Consider the following 22,038-nt stretch of genomic DNA (forward strand, 5'->3'; position numbering starts at 1 on the left):
CAAGGAATACTGCCTACCACTTAGTGTTTCCAGTGATGAGGAGTATCACCTTTGTGCAACATCACCCTTTGAAAAGAATGGAAGAATCTCTGAGGCTCTTCTAAGAAAATGTTTGAGGTTAGAAGCAAGAGGGTCTAGCAACTTGTGTAAAAGTGTGAGTAGAGTGAAGTTTTCAAAGGAAGACCACCTGCCACTCAGGGTTTGAAAGTGTGAGGAACTTGCTTTTGGTGCAAAATTGCCTGTTTCAATGAAGGGAAGGATTACTGGGTGTCTGGTAGGAGAACCACAAAGCTTACAGGAAAGGTGCTCTAGCACTTTGTTTAGCAGCTTCAATTGATTTAGCCTTCAAAAGGGACACTGCCTATCTGTCAGGGTTTGACAGTGTGAGCATTTCCATCTTTGTGCCAATAGACATTTCCACTGAATGGAACAGGCACTGTGTCTCTTGCAAGCAGATGTCAAGGTTTGCAGCAGGAGTTGCAAGCACATTGTTTCCCTGTGAGAGTTGAATTAGCATGTGAAAGGAATGCTGGCCAAATGAAAGCCTTTGACAATGGAGAATCATTCACTCCTTGAAAAATACCCGCTTCCAGCGAAATGGACATACACTTGTACCTCAGGGCCTGATGCAGTGTGTGAGAGGCAGGAATATTTTGCAACTTGTCTCCCTATGAGAAATGAGTTACCTTTTGAAAGGAATACTGACTACCCCTGAGTTTTTTCATGGGTGAGGAACATCACCGTTGGGCCAAATAGCTGCATTCAACTGAATGGAAGAAGAACAGTTTAGGATGTATGAAAACCATTCATTCTAGGAGCAAGAGGGTCTGGAATGTTGTTCAAAAGTGAGAATTGAGTGAGCTTTACAAAGGAATACTACCTGTCTCTCAGGCTTTTACAGTGTGAAGAATAGTAGCTTTGTGCAAAATAGGCCTGTTGCAATGTAAGGAAGAAGCACTGTTTCTCCTGTAAGAGAACCATAAGTGTTACAAGCAAGAGGGTCAAGCAACTTGTGAAGCATGGTGAATTGAGTTACCTCTTTAAGGGAACACTGCGTAACTGTCAGTGTTTTCACGGGGAGAAACTTCAATGTTCTGTAAAATAGGCCATTCAAGTGAAAGGAGGCATACTGTAGCTCTTGTAAGACAATGATTAATGTTAGAAGCAAGAGGGTCTAGCACCCTCTTAAGCATTGTGAATTGAGTTACCTGTTGAAGGGAATACTGCCTAACTCTCAGTGTTTTTATGGGTGAGGATCCTCAAGTTTGTGCAAAGTTACCTCTTTCAAGTCAAGGGAACCAACCCTCCAACTCTTGGAAGAGAAGTAGGAATGTTAGAAACAGGAGGGTCAAGCACCTTGTTTCCCAAGAAGAATTGATATACTTCTTTCAAGTAATAATGCCTACAACTCAGTGTGTTCATGGGTGAGGAATACCACCTTTGTGCAATATAACCCCCTAAAAGGGATTGGAAGAAGCACTGTTGAATTTGAGAGAGAATCATTAATGTTAGAAAGAAAAGGGTCTACCACCTTGTTCAGCATTGTGAACTGAGTTAGCTGTGTAAAGGAATACTGAGTACCTCTCAGCGTTTTCATGGGTGAGGAACACAACTTTGGCAAAATATCCCATACAAGCGAATGGAAGAGTCCTGGTAGCTCTTGTAAGAGAGTCATGAATGTTAGAAGCAACAGGGCTTGGCAACTTGTTTAGCATTGTGAATTGACTTAGCTTTTTAAAGGAATACTGCCTGCTTGTCCGAGTTTTCATGTGCTAAGAAGATCACCTTTGTGCAAAATTGCCTCTGTGAAGTGAATGGAGAAACACTGTGGCTCTTGTAAGAAAACCATGAATGTTAGAAGGAAGAGGGTCAAACACCTTCTTCAGCATTGTGAATTGAGTTAGTTGTTTCATGGAATACTACCTACCTCTCAAGATTTTCAGGGATGAGGACTCCAGGTTTTTTCCAAATTGCCCCATTCCAGAGAATGTAAGATGCCCTGTAGGCCTTCTAAGAGAGACAGGACTGTTAACAGGAAGAGAGCCTAGGACTCTGAGGATTCTCAACTGAGTTAGCTGTCTAAGGACATACTGATACCTCTCAGTGTTTTTATGTGTGAGTACCTTCAACTTTGTGCAAAATCACCTCTTTGAAGTGACTGGATCCAGCGGTGCTTATGTTGTAAGAAAAGGATGAATGTTACAAGCAGGAGCGTGAAGCAGATTGTCTTCGGATGAGACTTGAGTAACTTGTTTCAAGGAATACTGCCTACCACTTAGTGTTTCCAGGGATGAGGAGTATCGCCTTTGTGCAACATCACCCTTTGAAGAGAATGGAAGAATCTCTGAATCTCTTCTAAGAAAATGTTTGAGGGTAGAAGCAAGAGGGTCTAGCAACTTGTGTAACAGTGTGAGTAGAGTGAAGTTTTTAAAGGAAGACCACCTGCCACTCAGGGTTTGAAAGTGTGAGGAACTTCCTTTTGCTGCAAAATTGCCTGTTTCAATGAAGGGAAGGATTACTGGGTGTCTGGTAGGAGAACCACAAAGCTTACAGGAAAGGTGCTCTAGCACTTTGTTTAGCAGCTTCAATTGATTTAGCCTTCAAAAGGGACACTGCCTATCTGTCAGGGTTTGACAGTGTGAGCATTTCCGTCTTTGTGCTAATAGACCTTTAAACTGAATGGAACAGGCACTGTGTCTCTTGCAAGCAGATGTCAAGGTTTGCAGCAGGAGTTGCAAGCACATTGTTTCCCTGTGAGAGTTGAATTAGCATTTGAAAGGAATGCTTGCCAAATGAAAGCCTTTGAAAATGGAGAACCATTCACTCCTTGAAAAATACGCGCTTCAGGCGAAAGGGACACACACTAGTAGCTCAGGGCCTGATGCAGTGTGCGAGAGACAGGAATATTTTGCAACTTGTCTTCCTATGAGAAATAAGTTACCTGTTGAAAGGAATACTGACGACCTCTGAGTTTTTTCATGGGTGAGGAACATCACCGTTTGGCCAAATAGCTGCATTCAACTGAATGGAAGAAGAACAGTTTAGGATGTATGAAAACCATTCATTCTAGGAGCAAGAGGGTCTGGAATGTTGTTCAAAAGTGAGAATTGAGTGAGCTTTACAAAGGAATACTACCTGTCTCTCAGGCTTTTACAGTGTGAAGAATAGTAGCTTTGTGCAAAATAGGCATGTTGCAATGTAAGGAAGAAGCACTGTTTCTCCTGTAAGAGAACCATAAGTGTTACAAGCAAGAGGGTCAAGCAACTTGTGAAGCATGGTGAATTGAGTTACCTGTTTAAGGGAACACTGCGTAACTGTCAGTGTTTTCACGGGGAGAAACTTCAATGTTCTGCAAAATAGGCCTCTCAAGTGAAAGGAGGCATACTGTAGCTCTTGTAAGACAATGATTAATGTTAGAAGCAAGAGGGTCTAGCACCCTCTTAAGCATTGTGAATTGAGTTACCTGTTGAAGGGAATACTGCCTAACTCTCAGTGTTTTTATGGGTGAGGATCCTCAAGTTTGTGCAAAATTACCTCTTTCAAGTCAAGGGATCCAACCCTCCAACTCTTGGAAGAGAAGTAGGAATGTTAGAAACAGGAGGGTCAAGCACCTTGTTTCCCAAGGACAATTGATATACTTCTTTCAAGGAATAATGCCTACAACTCAGTGTGTTCATGGGTGAGGAATACCACCTTTGTGCAATATAACCCCCTAAAAGGGATTGGAAGAAGCACTGTCGAATTTGAGAGAGAATCATTAATGTTAGAAAGAAAAGGGTCTACCACCTTGTTCAGCATTGTGAACTGAGTTAGCTGTGTAAAGGAATACTGAGTACCTCTCAGCGTTTTCATGGGTCAGGAACACAACTTTGCAAAATATCCCATACAAGCGAATATAAGAGTCCTGGTAGCTGTTGTAAGAGAGTCATGAATGTTAGAAGCAAGAGGGCTTGGCAACTTGTTTAGCATTGTGAATTGACTTAGCTGTTTAAAGGAATACTGCCTGCTTGTCCGAGTTTTCATGTGCTAAGAAGATCACCTTTGTGCAAAATTGCCTCTGTGAAGTGAATGGAGAAACACTGTAGCTCTTGTAAGAAAACCATGAATGTTAGAAGGAAGAGGGTCAAACACCTTCTTCAGCATTGTGAATTGAGTTAGTTGTTTCATGGAATACTACCTACCTCTCAAGATTTTCAGGGATGAGGACTCCAGGTTTTTTCCAAATTGCCCCATTCCAGAAAATGGAAGATGCCCTGTAGGCCTTCTAAGAGAGACAGGACTGTTAACAGGAAGAGAGCCTAGCACTCTGAGGATTCTCAACTGAGTTAGCTGTCTAAGGACATACTGATACCTCTCAGTGTTTTTATGTGTGAGTACCTTCAACTTTGTGCAAAATCACCTCTTTGAAGTGACTGGTTCCAGCGGTGCTTATGTTGTAAGAAAAGGCTGAATGTTACAAGCAGGAGGGTGAAGCAGATTGTCTTCGGATGAGACTTGAGTAACTTGTTTCAAGGAATACTGCCTACCTCTTAGTGTTTCCAGGGATGAGGAGTATCACCTTTTTGCAACATCACCCTTTGAAAAGAATGGAAGAATCTCTGAGGCTCTTCTAAGAAAATGTTTGAGGGTAGAAGCAAGAGGGTCTAGCAACTTGTGTAACAGTGTGAGTAGAGTGAAGTTTTTAAAGGAAGACCACCTGCCACTCAGGGTTTGAAAGTGTGAGGAACTTTTTTTTGGTGCAAAATTGCCTGTTTCAATGAAGGGAAGGATTACTGGGTGTCTGGTAGGAGAATCACAAAGCTTACAGGAAAGGTGCTCTAGCACTTTGTTTAGCAGCTTCAATTGATTTAGCATTCAAAAGGAACACTGCCTATCTGTCAGGGTTTGACAGTGTGAGCATTTCCATCTTTGTGCCAATAGACCTTTCCACTGAATGGAACAGGCACTGTGTCTCTTGCAAGCAGATGTCAAGGTTTGCAGCAGGAGTTGCAAGCACATTGTTTCCCTGTGAGAGTTGAATTAGCATGTGAAAGGAATGCTGGCCAAATGAAAGCCTTTGACAATGGAGAATCATTCACTCCTTGAAAAATACCCGCTTCCGGCGAAATGGACACAAACTTGTACCTCAGGGACTGATGCAGTGTGTGAGAGACAGGAATATTTTGCAACTTGTCTCCCTATGAGAAATAAGTTACCTGTTGAAAGGAATACTGACTACCTCTGAGTTTTTTCATGGGTGAGGAACATCACCGTTTGGCCAAATAGCTGCATTCAACTGAATGGAAGAAGAACAGTTTAGGATGCATGAAAACCATTCATTCTAGGAGCAAGAGGGTCTGGAATGTTGTTCAAAAGTGAGAAATGAGTGAGCTTTACAAAGGAATACTACCTGTCTCTCAGGCTTTTACAGTGTGAAGAATAGTAGCTTTGTGCAAAATAGGCCTGTTGCAATGTAAGGAAGAAGCACTGTTTCTCCTGTAAGAGAACCATAAGTGTTACAAGCAAGAGGGTCAAGCACCTTGTGAAGCATGGTGAATTGAGTTACCTGTTTAAGGGAACACTGCGTAACTGTCAGTGTTTTCACGGGGAGAAACTTCAATGTTCTGTAAAATAGGCCTCTCAACTGAAAGGAGGCATACTGTAGCTCTTGTAAGACAATCATTAATGTTAGAAGCAAGAGGGTCTAGCACCCTCTTAAGCATTGTGAATTGAGTTACCTGTTGAAGGGAATACTGCCTAACTCTCAGTGTTTTTATGGGTGAGGATCCTCAAGTTTGTGCAAAATTACCTCTTTCAAGTCAACGGAACCAACCCTCCAACTCTTGGAAGAGAAGTAGGAATGTTAGAAACAGGAGGGTCAAGCACCTTGTTTCCCAAGGAGAATTGATATACTTCTTTCAAGGAATAATACCTTCAACTCATTGTGTTCATGGGAGAGGAATACCACCTTTGTGCAATATAACCCCCTAAAGGGGATTGGAAGAAGTGCTGTCGAACTTGAGAGAGAATCATTAATGTTAGAAAGAAAAGGGTCTACCACCTTGTTCAGCATTGTGAACTGAGTTAGCTGTGTAAAGGAATACTGAGTACCTCCCAGCGTTTTCATGGGTGAGGAACACAACTTTGGCAAAATAGCCCATACAAGCGAATGGAAGATTCCTGGTAGCTCTTGTAAGAGAGTCATGAATGTTAGAAGCAACAGGGCTTGGCAACTTGTTTAGCATTGTGAATTGACTTAGCTTTTTAAAGGAATACGGCCTGCTTGTCAGTTTTCATGTGCTAAGAAGATCACCTTTGTGCAAAATTAACTCTGTGAAGTGAATGGAGAAACAATGTAGTTCTTGTAAGAAATCCATGAATGTTAGAAGGAAGAGGGTCAAACACTTTCTTCAGCATTGTGAATTGAGTTAGTTGTTTCATGGAATACTACCTACCTCTCAAGATTTTCAGGGATGAGGACTCCAGGTTTTTTCCAAATTGCCCCATTCCAGAGAATGGAAGATGCCCTGTAGGCCTTCTAAGACAGACAGGACTGTTAACAGGAAGAGAGCCTAGCACTCTAAGGATTCTCAACTGAGTTAGCTGTCTAAGCACAAACTGATACCTCTCAGTGTTTTTATGTGGGAGTACCTTCAACTTTGTGCAAAATCACCTCTTTGAAGTGACTGGATCCAGCGGTGCTTATGTTGTAAGAAAAGGCTGAATGTTACGAGCAGGAGGGTGAAGCAGATTGTCTTCGGATGAGACTTGAGTAACTTGTTTCAAGGAATACTGCCTACCACTTAGTGTTTCCAGGGATGAGGAGTATCACCTTTGTGCAACATCAACCTTTGAAAAGAATGGAAGAATCTCTGAGGCTCTTCTAAGAAAATGTTTGAGGTTAGAAGCAAGAGGGTCTAGCAACTTGTGTAACAGTGTGAGGAGAGTGAAGTTTTCAAAGGAAGAGTTGAATTATCATGTGAAAGGAATGCTTCCCAAATGAAAGACTTTGACAATGGAGAATCATTCACTCCTTGAAAAATACGCTCTTCAGGCAAAAGGGACACACACTTGTACCTCAGGGCCTGATGCTGTGTGTGAGAGGCAGGAATATTTTGCAACTTGTCTCCCTATGAGAAATGAGTTACCTGTTGAAAGGAATACTGACTACCCCTGAGTTTTTTCATGGATGAGGAACAACACCGTTGGGCCAAATAGCTGCATTCAACTGAATGGAAGAAGAACAGTTTAGGATGTATGAAAACCATTCATTCTAAGAGCAAGAGGGTCTGGAATGTTGTTCAAAAGTGAGAATTGAGTGAGCTTTACAAAGGAATACTACCTGTCTCTCAGGCTTTTACAGTGTGAAGAATAGTAGCTTTGTGCAAAATAGGCCTGTTGCAATGTAAGGAAGAAGCACTGTTTCTCCTGTAAGAGAACCATAAGTGTTACAAGCAAGAGGGTCAAGCACCTTGTGAAGCATGGTGAATTGAGTTACCTGTTTAAGGGAACACTGCGTAACTGTCAGTGTTTTCACGGGGAGAAACTTCAATGTTCTGTAAAATAGGCCTCTCAAGTGAAAGGAGGCATACCGTAGCTCTTGTAAGACAATGATTAATGTTAGAAGCAAGAGGGTCTAGCACCCTCTTAAGCATTGTGAATTGAGTTACCTGTTGAAGGGAATACTGCCTAACTCTCAGTGTTTTTATGGGTGAGGATCCTCAAGTTTGTGCAAAATTACCTCTTTCAAGTCAACGGAACCAACCCTCCAACTCTTGGAAGAGAAGTAGGAATGTTAGAAACAGGAGGGTCAAGCACCTTGTTTCCCAAGGAGAATTGAAATACTTCTTTCAAGGAATAATGCCTACAACTCAGTGTGTTCATGGGAGAGGAATACCACCTTTGTGCAATATAACCCCCTAAAAGGGATTTGAAGAAGCGCTGTCGAACTTGAGAGAGAATCATTAATGTTAGAAAGAAAAGGGTCTACCACCTTGTTCAGCATTGTGAACTGAGTTAGCTGTGTAAAGGAATACTGAGTACCTCCCAGCGTTTTCATGGGTGAGGAACACAACTTTGGCAAAATAGCCCATACAAGCGAATGGAAGATTCCTGGTACCTCTTGTAAGAGAGTCATGAATGTTAGAAGCAACAGGGCTTGGCAACTTGTTTAGCATTGTGAATTGACTTAGCTTTTTAAAGGAATACGGCCTGCTTGTCAGTTTTCATGTGCTAAGAAGATCACCTCTGAGCAAAATTAACTCTGTGAAGTGAAAGGAGAAACACTGTAGCTCTTGTAAGAAATCCATGAATGTTAGAAGGAAGAGGGTCAAACACTTCCTTCAGCATTGTGAATTGAGTTAGTTGTTTCATGGAATACTACCTACCTCTCAAGATTTTCAGGGATGAGGACTCCAGGTTTTTTCCAAATTGCCCCATTCCAGAGAATGGAAGATGCCCTGTAGGCCTTCTAAGAGAGACAGGACTGTTAACAGGAAGAGAGCCTAGCACTCTGAGGATTCTCAACTGAGTTAGCTGTCTAAGGACATACGGATACCTCTCAGTGTTTTTATGTGTGAGTACCTTCAACTTTGTGCAAAATCACCTCTTTGAAGTGACTGGATCCAGCGGTGCTTATGTTGTAAGAAAAGGCTGAATGTTACAAGCAGGAGGGTGAAGCAGATTGTCTTCGGATGAGACTTGAGTAACTTGTTTCAAGGAATACTGCCTACCACTTAGTGTTTCCAGGGATGAGGAGTATCACCTTTGTGCAACATCACCCTTTGAAAAGAATGGAAGAATCTCTGAGGCTCTTCTAAGAAAATGTTTGAGGGTAGAAGCAAGAGGGTGTAGCAACTTGTATAACAGTGTGAGTAGAGTGAAATTTTTAAAGGAAGACCACCTGCCACTCAGGGTTTGAAAGTGTGAGGAACTTCCTTTTGCTGCAAAATTGCCTGTTTCAATGAAGGGAAGGATTACTGGGTGTCTGGTAGGAGAACCACAAAGCTTACAGGAAAGGTGCTCTAGCACTTTGTTTAGCAGCTTCAATTGATTTGGCCTTCAAAAGGAACACTGCCTATCTGTCAGGGTTTGACAGTGTGAGCATTTCCGTCTTTGTGCCAATAGACCTTTCCACTGAATGGAACAGGCACTGTGTCTCTTGCAAGCAGATGTCAAGGTTTGCAGCAGGAGTTGCAAGCACATTGTTTCCCTGTGAGAGTTGAATTAGCATGTGAAAGGAATGCTTGCCAAATGAAAGCCTTTGACAATGGAGAATCATTCACTCCTTGAAAAATACCCGCTTCCGGCGAAATGGACACACACTTGTACCTCAGGGCCTGATTCAGTGTGTGAGAGGCAGGAATATTTTGCAACTTGTCTCCCTATGAGAAATGATTTACCTTTTGAAAGGAATACTGACTACCCCTGAGTTTTTTCATGGGTGAGTAACATCACCGTTGGGCCAAATAGCTGCATTCAACTGAATGGAAGAAGAACAATTTAGGATGTATGAAAACCATTCATTCTAGGAGCAAGGGGGTCTGGAACGTTGTTCAAAAGTGAGAATTGAGTGAGCTTTACAAAGGAATACTACCTGTCTCTCAGGCTTTTACAGTGTGAAGAATAGTAGCTTTGTGCAAAATAGGCATGTTGCAATGTGAGGAAGAAGCACTGTTTCTCCTGTAAGAGAACCATAAGTGTTACAAGCAAGAGGGTCAAGCAACTTGTGAAGCATGGTGAATTGAGTTACCTGTTTAATGCAACACTGCGTAACTGTCAGTGTTTTCACGGGGACAAACTTCAATGTTCTGCAAAATAGGCCTCTCAAGTGAAAGGAGGCATACTGTAGCTCTTGTAAGACAATGATTAATGTTAGAAGCAAGAGGGTCTAGCACCCTCTTAAGCATTGTGAATTGAGTTACCTGTTGAAGGGAATACTGCCTAACTCTCAGTGTTTTTATGGGTGAGGATCTTCAAGTTTGTGCAAAATTACCTCTTTCAAGTCAAGGGAACCAACCCTCCAACTATTGGAAGAGAAGTAGGAATGTTAGAAACAGGAGGGTCAAGCACCTTGTTTCCCAAGGACAATTGATATACTTCTTTCAAGGAATAATGCCTACAACTCAGTGTGTTCATGGGTGAGGAATACCACCTTTGTGCAATATAACCCCCTAAAAGGGATTGGAAGAAGCACTGTCGAATTTGAGAGAGAATCATTAATGTTAGAAAGAAAAGGGTCTACTACCTTGTTCAGCATTGTGAACAGAGTTAGCTGTGTAAAGGAATACTGAGTACCTCTCAGAGTTTTCATGGGTCAGGAACACAACTTTGCAAAATATCCCATACAAGCGAATGGAAAATTCCTGGTAGTCATGAATGTTAGAAGCAACAGGGCTTGGCAACTTGTTTAGCATTGTGAATTGACTTAGCTTTTTAAAGGAATACTGCCTGCTTGTCAGTTTTCATGTGCTAAGAAGATCACCTTTGTGCAAAATTGCCTGTGTGAAGTGAATGGAGAAACACTGTAGCTCTTGTAAGAAAACCATGAATGTTAGAAGGAAGAGGGTCAAACACTTTCTTCAGCATTGTGAATTGAGTTAGTTGTTTCATGGAATACTACCTACCTGTCAAGATTTTCAGGGATGAGGACTCCAGGTTTTTTCCAAATTGCCCCATTCCAGAGAATGGAAGATGCCCTGTAGGCCTTCTAAGAGAGACAGGACTGTTAACAGGAAGAGAGCCTAGCACTCTGAGGATTCTCAACTGAGTTAGCTGTCTAAGGACATACTGATTCCTCTCAGTGTTTTTATGTGTGAGTACCTTCAACTTTGTGCAAAATCACCTCTTTGAAGTGACTAGATCCAGCGGTGCTTATGTTGTAAGAAAAGGCTGAATGCTACAAGCAGGAGGGTGAAGCAGATTGTCTTCGGATGAGACTTGAGTAACTTGTTTCAAGGAATACTGCCTACCACTTAGTGTTTCCAGGGATGAGGAGTATCACCTTTGTGCAACATCACCCTTTGAAGAGAATGGAAGAATCTCTGAATCTCTTCTAAGAAAATGTTTGAGGGTAGAAGCAAGAGGGTCTAGCAACTTGTGTAACAGTGTGAGTAGAGTGAAGTTTTTAAAGGAAGACCACCTGCCACTCAGGGTTTGAAAGTGTGAGGAACTTCCTTTTGCTGCAAAATTGCCTGTTTCAATGAAGGGAAGGATTACTGGGTGTCTGGTAGGAGAACCACAAAGCTTACAGGAAAGGTGCTCTAGCACTTTGCTTAGCAGCTTCAATTGATTTAGCCTTCAAAAGGGACACTGTCTATCTCTCAGGGTTTGACAGTGTGAGCATTTCCGTCTTTGTGCCAATAGACCTTTCCACTGAATGGAACAGGCACTGTGTCTCTTGCAAGCAGATGTCAAGGTTTGCAGCAGGAGTTGCAAGCACATTGTTTCCCTGTGAGAGTTGAATTAGCATTTGAAAGGAATGCTTGCCAAATGAAAGCCTTTGAAAATGGAGAACCATTCACTCCTTGAAAAATACGCTCTTCAGGCGAAAGGGACACACACTAGTAGTTCAGGGCCTGATGCAGTGTGTGAGAGACAGGAATATTTTGCAACTTGTCTTCCTATGAGAAATAAGTTACCTGTTGAAAGGAATACTGACTACCTCTGAGTTTTTTCATGGGTGAGGAACATCACCGTTTGGCCAAATAGCTGCATTCAACTGAATGGAAGAAGAACAGTTTAGGATGTATGAAAACCATTCATTCTAGGAGCAAGAGGGTCTGGAATGTTGTTCAAAAGTGAGAATTGAGTGAGCTTTACAAAGGAATACTACCTGTCTCTCAGGCTTTTACAGTGTGAAGAATAGTAGCTTTGTGCAAAATAGGCCTGTTGCAATGTAAGGAAGAAGCACTGTCTCTCCTGTAAGAGAACCATAAGTGTTACAAGCAAGAGGGTCAAGCAACTTGTGAAGCATGGTGAATTGAGTTACCTGTTTAAGGGAACACTGCGTAACTGTCAGTGTTTTCACGGGGAGAAACTTCAATGTTCTGTAAAATAGGCCATTCAAGTGAAAGGAGGCATACTGTAGCTCTTGTAAGACAATGATTAATGTTAGAAGCAAGAGGGTCTAGCACCCTCTTAAGCATTGTGAATTGAGTTACCTGTTGAAGGGAATACTGCCTAACTCTCAGTGTTTTTATGGGTGAGGATCCTCAAGTTTGTGCAAAGTTACCTCTTTCAAGTCAAGGGAACCAACCCTCCAACTCTTGGAAGAGAAGTAGGAATGTTAGAAACAGGAGGGTCAAGCACCTTGTTTCCCAAGGAGAATTGATATACTTCTTTCAAGGAATAATGCCTACAACTCAGTGTGTTCATGGGTGAGGAATACCACCTTTGTGCAATATAACCCGCTAAAAGGGATTGGAAGAAGCACTGTTGAATTTGAGAGAGAATCATTAATGTTAGAAAGAAAAGGGTCTACCACCTTGTTCAGCATTGTGAACTGAGTTAGCTGTGTACCTTCTGTGTAAAGGAATACTGAGTACCTCTCAGCGTTTTCATGGGTGAGGAACACAACTTTGGCAAAATATCCCATACAAGCGAATGGAAGAGTCCTGGTAGCTCTTGTAAGAGAGTCATGAATGTTAGAAGCAACAGGGCTTGGCAACTTGTTTAGCATTGTGAATTGACTTAGCTTTTTAAAGGAATACTGCCTGCTTGTCCGAGTTTTCATGTGCTAAGAAGATCACCTTTGTGCAAAATTGCCTCTGTGAAGTGAACGGAGAAACACTGTGGCTCTTGTAAGAAAACCATGAATGTTAGAAGGAAGAGGGTCAAACACCTTCTTCAGCATTGTGAATTGAGTTAGTTGTTTCATGGAATACTACCTACCTCTCAAGATTTTCAGGGATGAGGACTCCAGGTTTTTTCCAAATTGCCCCATTCCAGAGAATGGAAGATGCCCTGTAGGCCTTCTAAGAGAGACAGGACTGTTAACAGGAAGAGAGCCTAGGACTCTGAGGATTGTCAACTGAGTTAGCTGTCTAAGGACATACTGATACCTCTCAGTGTTTTTATGTGTGAGTACCTTCAACTTTGTGCAAAATCACCTCTTTGAAGTGACTGGATCCAGCGGTGCTTATGTTGTAAGAAAAGGCTGAATGTTACAAGCTGGAGGGTGAAGCAGATTGTCTTCGGATGAGACTTGAGTAACTTGTTTCAAGGAATACTGCCTACCACTTAGTGTTTCCAGGGATGAGGAGTATCACCTTTGTGCAACATCACCCTTTGAAGAGAATGGAAGAATCTCTGAATCTCTTCTAAGAAAATGTTTGAGGGTAGAAGCAAGAGGGTCTAGCAACTTGTGTAACAGTGTGAGTAGAGTGAAGTTTTTAAAGGAAGACCACCTGCCACTCAGGGTTTGAAAGTGTGAGGAACTTCCTTTTGGTGCAAAATTGCCTGTTTCAATGAAGGGAAGGATTACTGGGTGTCTGGTAGGAGAACCACAAAGCTTACAGGAAAGGTGCTCTAGCACTTTGTTTAGCAGCTTCAATTGATTTAGCCTTCAAAAGGGACACTGCCTATCTGTCAGGGTTTGACAGTGTGAGCATTTCCGTCTTTGTGCCAATAGACCTTTCCACTGAATGGAACAGGCACTGTGTCTCTTGCAAGCAGATGTCAAGGTTTGCAGCAGGAGTTGCAAGCACATTGTTTCCCTGTGAGAGTTGAATTAGCATTTGAAAGGAATGCTTGCCAAATGAAAGCCTTTGAAAATGGAGAACCATTCACTCCTTGAAAAATACGCTCTTCAGGCGAAAGGGACACACACTAGTAGCTCAGGGCCTGATGCAGTGTGTGAGAGACAGGAATATTTTGCAACTTGTCTTCCTATGAGAAATAAGTTACCTGTTGAAAGGAATACTGACTACCTCTGAGTTTTTTCATGGGTGAGGAACATCACCGTTTGGCCAAATAGCTGCATTCAACTGAATGGAAGAAGAACAGTTTAGGATGTATGAAAACCATTCATTCTAGGAGCAAGAGGGTCTGGAATGTTGTTCAAAAGTGAGAATTGAGTGAGCTATATACAAAGGAATACTACCTGTCTCTCAGGCTTTTACAGTGTGAAGAATAGTAGCTTTGTGCAAAATAGGCCTGTTGCTATGTAAGGAAGAAGCACTGCTTCTCCTGTAAGAGAACCATAAGTGTTACAAGCAAGAGGGTCAAGCACCTTGTGAAGCATGGTGAATTGAGTTACCTGTTTAAGGGAACACTGCGTAACTGTCAGTGTTTTCACGGGGAGAAACTTCAATGTTCTGTAAAATAGGCCATTCAAGTGAAAGGAGGCATACTGTAGCTCTTGTAAGACAATGATTAATGTTAGAAGCAAGAGGGTCTAGCACCCTCTTAAGCATTGTGAATTGAGTTACCTGTTGAAGGGAATACTGCCTAACTCTCAGTGTTTTTATGGGTGAGGATCCTCAAGTTTGTGCAAAATTACCTCTTTCAAGTCAAGAGAACCAACCCTCCAACTCTTGGAAGAGAAGTAGGAATGTTAGAAACAGGAGGGTCAAGCACCGTGTTTCCCAAGGAGAATTGATATACTTCTTTCAAGGAATAATGCCTACAACTCAGTGTGTTCATGGGTGAGGAATACCACCTTTGTGCAATATAACCCACTAAAAGGGATTGGAAGAAGCACTGTTGAATTTGAGAGAGAATCATTAATGTTAGAAAGAAAAGGGTCTACCACCTTGTTCAGCATTGTGAACTGAGTTAGCTGTGTAAAGGAATACTGAGTACCTCTCAGCGTTTTCATGGGTCAGGAACACAACTTTGCAAAATATCCCATACAAGCGAATGGAAAATTCCTGGTAGCTCTTGTAAGAGAGTCATGAATGTGAGAAGCAACAGGGCTTGGCAACTTGTTTAGCATTGTGAATTGACTTAGCTTTTTAAATGAATACTCTCTGCTTTTCAGTTTTCATGTGCTAAGAAGATCACCTTTGTGCAAAATTTACTCTGTGAAGTGAAAGGAGAAACACTGTAGCTCTTGTAAGAAATCCATGAATGTTAGAAGGAAGAGAGTCAAACACTTTGTTCAGAATTGTGAATTGAGTTAGTTGTTTCATGGAATACTACCTACCTCTCCAGATTTTCAGGGATGAGGACTCCAGGTTTTTTCCAAATTGCCCCATTCCAGAGAATGGAAGATGCCCTGTAGGCCTTCTAAGAGAGACAGGACTGTTAACAGGAAGAGAGCCTAGCACTCTGAGGATTCTCAACTGAGTTAGCTGTCTAAGGACATACTGATACCTCTCAGTGTTTTTATGTGTGAGTACCTTCAACTTTGTGCAAAATCACCTCTTTGAAGTGACTGGATCCAGCGGTGCTTATGTTGTAAGAAAAGGCTGAATGTTACAAGCAGGAGGGTGAAGCAGATTGTCTTCGGATGAGACTTGAGTAACTTGTTTCAAGGAATACTGCCTACCACTTAGTGTTTCCAGGGATGAGGAGTATCACCTTTGTGCAACATCACCCTTTGAAAAGAATGGAAGAATCTCTGAGGCTCTTCTAAGAAAATGTTTGAGGTTAGAAGCAAGAGGGTCTAGCAACTTGTGTAACAGTGTGAGTAGAGTGAAGTTTTCAAAGGAAGACCACCTGCCACTCAGGGTTTGAAAGTGTGAGGAACTTGCTTTTGGTGCAAAATTGCCTGTTTCAATGAAGGGAAGGATTACTGGGTGTCTGGTAGGAGAACCACAAAGCTTACAGGAAAGTTGCTCTAGCACTTTATTTAGCAGCTTCAATTGATTTAGCATTCAAAAGGAACACTGCCTATCTGTCAGGGTTTGACAGTGTGAGCATTTCCATCTTTGTGCCAATAGACCTTTCCACTGAATGGAACATGCACTGTGTCTCTTGCAAGCAGATGTCAAGGTTTGCAGCAGGAGTTGCAAGCACATTGTTTCCCTGTGAGAGTTGAATTAGCATGTGAAAGGAATGCTTGCCAAATGAAAGCCTTTGACAATGGAGAATCATTCACTCCTTGAAAAATACCCGCTTCCGGCGAAATGGACATACACTTGTACCTCAGGGCCTGAAGCAGTGTGTGAGAGGCAGGAATATTTTGCAACTTGTCTCCCTATGAGAAATGAGTTACCTTTTGAAAGGAATACTGACTACCCCTGACTTTTTTCATGGGTGAGGAACATCACCGTTGGGCCAAATAGCTGCATTCAACTGAATGGAAGAAGAACAGTTTAGGATGTATGAAAACCATTCATTCTAGGAGCAAGAGGGTCTGGAACGCTGTTCAAAAGTGAGAATTGAGTGAGCTTTACAAAGGAATACTACCTGTCTCTCAGGCTTTTACAGTGTGAAGAACAGTAGCTTTGTGCAAAATAGGCCTGTTGCAATGTAAGGAAGAAGCACTGTTTCTCCTGTAAGAGAACCATAAGTGTTACAAGCAAGAGGGTCAAGCACCTTGTGAAGCATGGTGAATTGAGTTACCTGTTTAAGGGAACACTGCGTAACTGTCAGTGTTTTCACGGGGAGAAACTTCAATGTTCTGTAAAATAGGCCATTCAAGTGAAAGGAGGCATACTGTAGCTCTTGTAAGACAATGATTAATGTTAGAAGCATGAGGGTCTAGCACCCTCTTAAGCATTGTGAATTGAGTTACCTGTTGAAGGGAATACTGCCTAACTCTCAGTGTTTTTATGGGTGAGGATCCTCAAGTTTGTGCAAAATTACCTCTTTGAAGTCAAGGGAACCAAACCTCCAACTCTTGGAAGAGAAGTAGGAATGTTAGAAACAGGAGGGTCAAGCACCTTGTTTCCCAAGGAGAATTGATATACTTCTTTCAAGGAATAATGCCTACAACTCAATGTGTTCATGGGAGAGGAATACCACCTTTGTGCAATATAACCCCCTAAAAGGGATTGGAAGAAGCCCTGTCGAACTTGAGAGAGAATCATTAATGTTAGAAAGAAAAGGGTCTACCACCTTGTTCAGCATTGTCAACTGAGTTAGCTGTGTAAAGGAATACTGAGTACCTCTCAGCGTTTTCATGGGTGAGGAACACAACTTTGGCAAAATATCCCATACAAGCGAATGGAAGAGTACTGGTAGCTCTTGTAAGAGAGTCATGAATGTTAGAAGCAAGAGGGCTTGGCAACTTGTTTAGCATTGTGAATTGACTTAGCTGTTTAAAGGAATACTGCCTGCTTGTCAGTTTTCATGTGCTAAGAAGATCACCTTTGTGCAAAATTAACTCTCTGAAGTTAAAGGAGAAGCACTGTAGCTCTTGTAAGAAATCCATGAATGTTAGAAGGAAGAGGGTCAAACACTTTCTTCAGCATTGTGAATTGAGTTAGTTGTTTCATGGAATACTACCTACCTCTCAAGATTTTCAGGGATGAGGACTCCAGGTTTTTTCCAAATTGCCCCATTCCAGAGAATGGAAGATGCCCTGTAGGCCTTCTAAGAGAGACAGGACTGTTAACAGGAAGAGAGCCTAGCACTCTGAGGATTCTCAACTGAGTTAGCTGTCTAAGGACATACTGATACCTCTCAGTGTTTTTATGTGTGAGTACCTTCAACTTTGTGCAAAATCACCTCTTTGAAGTGACTGGATCCAGCGGTGCTTATGTTGTAAGAAAAGGCTGAATGTTACAAGCAGGAGGGTGAAGCAGATTGTCTTCGGATGAGAATTGAGTAACTTGTTTCAAGGAATACTGCCTACCACTTAGTGTTTCCAGGGATGAGGAGTATCGCCTTTGTGCAACATCACCCTTTGAAGAGAATGGAAGAATCTCTGAATCTCTTCTAAGAAAATGTTTGAGGGTAGAAGCAAGAGGGTCTAGCAACTTGTGTAACAGTGTGAGTAGAGTGAAGTTTTTAAAGGAAGACCACCTGCCACTCAGGGTTTGAATGTGTGAGGAACTTCCTTTTGCTGCAAAATTGCCTGTTTCAATGAAGGGAAGGATTACTGGGTGTCTGGTAGGAGAACCACAAAGCTTACAGGAAAGCTGCTCTAGCACTTTGTTTAGCAGCTTCAATTGATTTAGCCTTCAAAAGGAACACTGCCTATCTGTCAGGGTTTGACAGTGTGAGCATTTCTGTCTTTGTGCCAATAGACCTTTCCACTGAATGGAACAGGCACTGTGTCTCTTGCAAGCAGATGTCAAGGTTTGCAGCAGGAGTTAAAAGCACATTGTTTCCCTGTGAGAGTTGAATTAGCATTTGAAAGGAATGCTTGCCAAATGAAAGCCTTTGAAAATGGAGAACCATTCACTCCTTGAAAAATATGCTCTTTAGGCGAAAGGGACACACACTAGTAGCTCAGGGCCTGATGCAGTGTGTGAGAGACAGGAATATTTTGCAACTTGTCTTCCTATGAGAAATAAGTTACCTGTTGAAAGGAATACTGACTACCTCTGAGTTTTTTCATGGGTGAGGAACATCACCGTTTGGCCAAATAGCTGCATTCAACTGAATGGAAGAAGAACAGTTTAGGATGTATGAAAACCATTCATTCTAGGAGCAAGAGGGTCTGGAATGTTGTTCAAAAGTGAGAATTGAGTGAGCTTTACAAAGGAATACTACCTGTCTCTCAGGCTTTTACAGTGTGAAGAATAGTAGCTTTGTGCAAAATAGGCCTGTTGCAATGTAAGGAAGAAGCACTGTTTCTCCTGTAAGAGAACCATAAGTGTTACAAGCAAGAGGGTCAAGCACCTTGTGAAGCATGGTGAATTGAGTTACCTGTTTAAGGGAACACTGCGTAACTGTCAGTGTTTTCACGGGGAGAAACTTCAATGTTCGGCAAAATAGGCCTCTCAAGTGAAAGGAGGCATACTGTAGCTCTTGTAAGACAATGATTAATGTTAGAAGCAAGAGGGTCTAGCACCCTCTTAAGCATTGTGAATTGAGTTACCTGTTGAAGGGAATACTGCCTAACTCTCAGTGTTTTTATGGGTGAGGATCCTCAAGTTTGTGCAAAATTACCTCTTTCAAGTCAAGGGAACCAACCCTCCAACTCTTGGAAGAGAAGTAGGAATGTTAGAAACAGGAGGGTCAAGCACCTTGTTTCCCAAGGAGAATTGATGTACTTCTTTCAAGGAATAATGCCTACAACTCAGTGTGTTCATGTGTGAGGAATACGACCTTTGTGCAATATAACCCCCTAAAAGGGATTGGAAGAAGCACTGTTGAATTTGAGAGAGAATCATTAATGTTAGAAAGAAAAGGGTCTACCACCTTGTTCAGCATTGTGAACTGAGTTAGCTGTGTACCTTCTGTGTAAAGGAATACTGAGTACCTCTCAGCGTTTTCATGGGTGAGGAACACAACTTTGCCAAAATATCCCATACAAGCGAATGGAAGAGTCCTGGTAGCTCTTGTAAGAGAGTCATGAATGTTAGAAGCAACAGGGCTTGGCAACTTGTTTAGCATTGTGAATTGACTTAGCTTTTTAAAGGAATACTGCCTGCTTGTCCGAGTTTTCATGTGCTAAGAAGATCACCTTTGTGCAAAATTGCCTCTGTGAAGTGAATGGAGAAACACTGTGGCTCTTGTAAGAAAACCATGAATGTTAGAAGGAAGAGGGTCAAACACCTTCTTCAGCATTGTGAATTGAGTTAGTTGTTTCATGGAATACTACCTACCTCTCAAGATTTTCAGGGATGAGGACTCCAGGTTTTTTCCAAATTGCCCCATTCCAGAGAATGTAAGATGCCCTGTAGGCCTTCTAAGAGAGACAGGACTGTTAACAGGAAGAGAGCCTAGGACTCTGAGGATTCTCAACTGAGTTAGCTGTCTAAGGACATACTGATACCTCTCAGTGTTTTTATGTGTGAGTACCTTCTACTTTGTGCAAAATCACCTCTTTGAAGTGACTGGATCCAGCGGTGCTTATGTTGTAAGAAAAGGCTGAATGTTACAAGCAGGAGGGTGAAGCAGATTGTCTTCGGATGAGACTTGAGTAACTTGTTTCAAGGAATACTGCCTACCACTTAGTGTTTCCAGGGATGAGGAGTATCACCTTTGTGCAACATCACCCTTTGAAAAGAATGGAAGAATCTGTGAATCTCTTCTAAGAAAATGTTTGAGGGTAGAAGCAAGAGGGTCTAGCAACTTGTGTAACAGTGTGAGTAGAGTGAAGTTTTTAAAGGAAGACCACCTGCCACTCAGGGTTTGAAAGTGTGAGGAACTTCCTTTTGCTGCAAAATTGCCTGTTTCAATGAAGGGAAGGATTACTGGGTGTCTGGTAGGAGAACCACAAAGCTTACAGGAAAGTTGCTCTAGCACTTTGTTTAGCAGCTTCAATTGATTTGGCCTTCAAAAGGAACACTGCCTATCTGTCAGGGTTTGACAGTGTGAGCATTTCTGTCTTTGTGCCAATAGACCTTTCCACTGAATGGAACAGGCACTGTGTCTCTTGCAAGCAGATGTCAAGGTTTGCAGCAGGAGTTGCAAGCACATTGTTTCCCTGTGAGAGTTGAATTAGCATGTGAAAGGAATGCTGGCCAAATGAAAGCCTTTGACAATGGAGAATCATTCACTCCTTGAAAAATACCTCCTTCCGGCGAAATGGACACACACTTGTACCTCAGGGCCTGATGCAGTGTGTGAGAGGCAGGAATATTTTGCAACTTGTCTCCCTATGAGAAATGAGTTACCTTTTGAAAGGAATACTGACTACCCCTGACTTTTTTCATGGGTGAGGAACATCACCGTTGGGCCAAATAGCTGCATTCAACTGAATGGAAGAAGAACAGTTTAGGATGTATGAAAACCATTCATTCTAGGAGCAAGGGGGTCTGGAACGTTGTTCAAAAGTGAGAATTGAGTGAGCTTTACAAAGGAATACTACCTGTCTCTCAGGCTTTTACAGTGTGAAGAATAGTAGCTTTGTGCAAAATAGGCATGTTGCAATGTGAGGAAGAAGCACTGTTTCTCATGTAAGAGAACCATAAGTGTTACAAGCAAGAGGGTCAAGCAACTTGTGAAGCATGGTGAATTGAGTTACCTCTTTAAGGGAACACTGCGTAACTGTCAGTGTTTTCACGGGGAGAAACTTCAATGTTCTGCAAAATAGGCCTCTCAAGTGAAAGGAGGCATACTGTAGCTCTTGTAAGACAATGATTAATGTTAGAAGCAAGAGGGTCTAGCACCCTCTTAAGCATTGTGAATTGAGTTACCTGTTGAAGGGAATACTGCCTAACTCTCAGTGTTTTTATGGGTGAGGATCTTCAAGTTTGTGCAAAATTACCTCTTTCAAGTCAAGGGAACCAACCCTCCAAATCTTGGAAGAGAAGTAGGAATGTTAGAAACAGGAGGGTCAAGCACCTTGTTTCCCAAGGACAATTGATATACTTCTTTCAAGGAATAATGCCTACAACTCAGTGTGTTCATGGGTGAGGAATACCACCTTTGTGCAATATAACCCCCTAAAAGGGATTGGAAGAAGCACTGTCGAATTTGAGAGAGAATCATTAATGTTAGAAAGAAAAGGGTCTACCACCTTGTTCAGCATTGTGAACAGAGTTAGCAGTGTAAAGGAATACTGAGTACCTCTCAGCGTTTTCATGGGTCAGGAACACAACTTTGCAAAATATCCCATACAAGCGAATGGAAAATTCCTGGTAGTCATGAATGTTAGAAGCAACAGGGCTTGGCAACTTGTTTAGCATTGTGAATTGACTTAGCTTTTTAAAGGAATACTGCCTGCTTGTCAGTTTTCATGTGCTAAGAAGATCACCTTTGTGCACAATTGCCTCTGGGAAGTGAATGGAGAAACACTGTAGCTCTTGTAAGTAAACCATGAATGTTAGAAGGAAGAGGGTCAAACACTTTCTTCAGCATTGTGAATTGAGTTAGTTGTTTCATGGAATACTACCTACCTGTCAAGATTTTCAGGGATGAGGACTCCAGGTTTTTTCCAAATTGCCCCATTCCAGAGAATGGAAGATGCCCTGTAGGCCTTCTAAGAGAGACAGGACTGTTAACAGGAAGAGAGCCTAGCACTCTGAGGATTCTCAACTGAGTTAGCTGTCTAAG

This window comes from Castor canadensis, chromosome 17 (genome assembly GCF_047511655.1).
Source record: "Castor canadensis chromosome 17, mCasCan1.hap1v2, whole genome shotgun sequence".
In the NCBI taxonomy this organism is placed as follows: Eukaryota; Metazoa; Chordata; class Mammalia; order Rodentia; family Castoridae; genus Castor; species Castor canadensis.